At 48.4% G+C, this 3677-nt stretch overlaps 1 non-coding gene across 1 annotated transcript; it reads right to left on the reverse strand.

The window, feature by feature from the left end:
* Window positions 1-1073: 1073 nt before the first annotated feature.
* trnak-cuu (transfer RNA lysine (anticodon CUU)) lies at window positions 1074-1146 on the reverse strand. Its single transcript has one exon. It is a non-coding gene; the product is annotated as a tRNA-Lys (tRNA).
* Between the last annotated feature and the right edge of the window lie 2531 nt (window positions 1147-3677).

Here is a 3677-nt window from a genome sequence, read left to right on the forward strand (position 1 = left end):
CCAAGGGATACTGGGATCCCTTGGGACTCCGACAGGTAGGCCCTCTGGTGGTGGTGTGTACAGGTTGTCATGGGTTAAATACATAACACAAGATGTGAACAGAAATCAACCATCAAAAGCACTGTCATTAATCGCAAGGGGTTTCCTGCAATTTTCTGATCGCAAAGCGCTTTCAGTCCTTGTCCTTAAAATTGCAGACGCAGAAATTGGGGAGTTTAATGACTTTGAAAGGAGGACATTGTTGTTTGGTGCTGTTCTGGCCAGAGAAATGTTTGTGAAAGGAACTTTTTGCAGAGAGAGGGATTGAGCATTTCAGCTTGTTCCTGAACACTTCTCTCTGGGCACTGAGCTCAGCAGCAATTTCTGTCGTGTCGAGGTTATCACATTTCCTTCACACGTGAAAAGTTCCCGGTTCAAGCCAGCGCAGAATCATTATTTCTCAAGCAAAAACTTGTCTGCAGTAAAATTAAATAAAAGCTGTTTTGAATACATTGTTGCATGAGCAATGGACATTTAAAACCAGTCTCCTCCAATACAGATTGTGTAAAATCAGATCGGGGATAAAACTTCATCAAGGATTAAAGTTTCATGAATTATTAAAGTTCACTTATTGAAGTTTTGACTGTCCCTGTCAGCATTTCATTCATTCTGTGAAACAACACTATGGTTTACACCAGCAGATCTAAGCTGCATTTGAAACCACAAACAACTCATTAATTATTCGCTCTTTTTCAGTTCCAGAGCTCAGAGGGTTATTGTCCATCCCTGGGATGCAAGCTACCTCGGACCCGGGCAAAAGCTCCCCGTACACCTTGCACAGGCTCAGGAAAACCACGGGGGAGAGGTTATCCCGGTCACTGGGCCTTCCAGCAGCCCTGAACAAGCACCCGGTCTGAAACTTTCCAGAGTAATAACTTGTAACTGGAGCATCTAACAGTAAGTATGGCCGAGTGGTCTGATTAAATTATCAACTCTCCCTCAGTTCGCATTTTTATCATTGTGCAAAAGAAGATCATGGGTTCATTAATGATATTTACCCGCGAAAGCAACATAAAAGTTTACTTTTCATTAAACGCCCAACGTGGGGCTCGAACCCACGACCCTGAGATTAAGAGTCTCATGCTCTACCGACTGAGCTAGCCGGGCTTCTCAACATCTACTCTGTCAATCCCCTTCAGAATATTGTCTGTTTCAATGAGATCACCTCTCATTCTTCGAAACTCCAGCGAGTATCGGCACAGTCTACACAATCTCTCACCATAGGACAGTCCTCTCATCCCAGGAATCAATCTGGTGAACCTCCGTTGTACCACCTCCCAGGCAAATATATCCTTCCTCAGATAAGGAGACCAAAACTGTGCGCAGTACTCCAGGTGTGGTCTCACCAGGGCCCTGCACAATTGGAGCAAGACTTCATTACTCTTGTACTGTGGGCGGAATATTAGGTACTATGGGCCGAATATCCTGTTTTTCTGCTGATTCTAGGGTTGTATAAAAAGTTATAAAAATTTGACAGTCACTCAGCTAACATATTTGTATTTCCTTCAGTGTGCAACACATGTGGGTGGATTAATGATGATAACAATTATTCAGGATCTCACAGACTTGAAATATATTTGTCAGCTTGCTCTGTAAAAATGCTTTCGCTGACCAGGAATCAAACCCAGACCACGGCACTAAGACCATCGAATACTAACCACTAGACTACCAGGGAACACTACTTGCAGCCTCTGCGATAGCTTTAAATATAGTCAGCTTGCAATCACAGCTGAGAATTGTGCGGTGACACGGTGTGTAACTGGATTTGCTGGGAGCAGCGTGGAGGCCCTGACCTGCGTGAGAACACCAGCGGCAGGTCGGGGCCATAAAAGGAGCGGTGAGCGGCGGTCTGGGAGCAGCGTGGTGGTGTACCACGGCAAGGTACAGCGTGAGCTGGTGAAGGAGGGCGGCGGCAGCGAAGAGTGATGTCATCAAAGTCCAGGTCGGTGATTGGAGCGTGGGCAGGTACAGCAGGAGCAGTGAGAGATTGTGGAGGGATGTGATCGGTGCCCAGGTGTGGTGTGAGTTCAGGGCCAGGGGCCCAGGGGCAGCACGGGCCAGCCCACACTGCGATATGTGTGGGCACTGGGTCCGTGCAGCAGAGCTGGTCTCCAGTCGTCTTTGATAACCCTTGCCACTGGACCAAGAACTCGCTCTGTCAAGCCCGTGTGATGGCTGGGGTGCAACGGTCACCACACGTTAAAAAAATCCACGCACAGGTATCTTCCACCCTTCAACATGCAGTTCGGGAACTGGAATATTAGGACCATCATTGAAACACCTGTGAACTCATCCTTTTTTGGCGTGGAAGCAAGTCATCCTCGCTTCGAGGGACTGCCTATGATGATGATGAACTGGATTTTCTGCAGTCCGCGGGCAGCAGGTGATGAAAGCGGGCGTGAGAGGGTGAGTGACAGGTGGGCACTGCTTCTGATGCTGTCTGACCCACGGTGGGAGTGGCCGGGGATTTTAATGCCCTTTCATTGCACCAATGCAGGGTAAATGAAACTGTGTTTCAGGAACCTTCATGCATACAAACATGGGCACTCTGCACTGTAGACCTCGTGGTGTACCGATAGTGTGTCTGACTCCAGATCAGAAGGCTGCGTGTTTATATCACGTCGGGGTCACAGTACTTTTCCATATTGTTCTTCCGTAATTGAGATTTACTTTGCTGTATCACAATTTACTTTCCCACCCATCTTTGTATCATCAGCAAACTTGGCTCCATTACACTCGGTCTTTGTATCCCTGGGAAAGGGGAGGGAAGACACACCGGAGAAGTGTGAGCTTGTGGACCGGAGAAGTTGCAGCTGCTGGAGCTGTGCGTTTTATGGGGAGGGACGGGGGGAGAGCCCGCCGAGCGACCGGAGAAGCTGAGAAGCTGCTGTGCTTTTCATCGGGTTTGACACTGTTTAAAAATGGCAGAGTGCCAAGTTTCCTCTCCCTACTGCCCATGCGCGAAGGTGCCGGCAGTGTTTTCGGCGCAGGCATTTGGCTCCGCCCCCCACTTCACACCACGCCAGGACTCCGGGGACTGTGCACAGCGGCCAGGATGGGGCGAGTTTTTTCCCGCGCTGTTTCCAGCGTGCAAAGTCGGTGCGCTTGAGGTCAGTGCGCCGACAAAACTGCTTGGGGAAAATCTAGCCCTTGAAGAGTAAGGAGTACACTGAAGGAAATACAAATATGTTTGCCGAGCAACTGTCAAATTTTAATAACTTTTTATACAACCATCGAATCAGCAAAAAAACAGGGCACTCGGCGCATAGTACCTAATATATAGCCCACAGTACAAGAGTAAGGAAGTCTTGCTACAATTGTACAGGGCCCTGGTGAGACCACACCTGGAGTACTGCACACAGTTTTGGTCTCCTTATTTGAGGAAGGATATACTTGCCTGGGAGGTGATACAACGGAGGTTCACCAGATTGATTCCTGGGATGAGAGGACTGTCCTATGGTGAGAGATTGTGTAGAATGGGCCGATACTCTCGGGAGTTTAGAAGAATGAGAGGTGATCTCATTGAAACACACAATATTCTGAAGGGGATTGACAGGGTAGATGGTGAGGGTTGTTTTCCCCGAGCTGGAGTGTCTAGAAACAGGGGGCACAGTCTCAGGTTAAGGGGTCGGCCATTT

The sequence above is a fragment of the Pristiophorus japonicus genome, unplaced genomic scaffold (assembly GCF_044704955.1).
Source record: "Pristiophorus japonicus isolate sPriJap1 unplaced genomic scaffold, sPriJap1.hap1 HAP1_SCAFFOLD_130, whole genome shotgun sequence".
Lineage (NCBI taxonomy): Eukaryota > Metazoa > Chordata > Chondrichthyes > Pristiophoridae > Pristiophorus > Pristiophorus japonicus.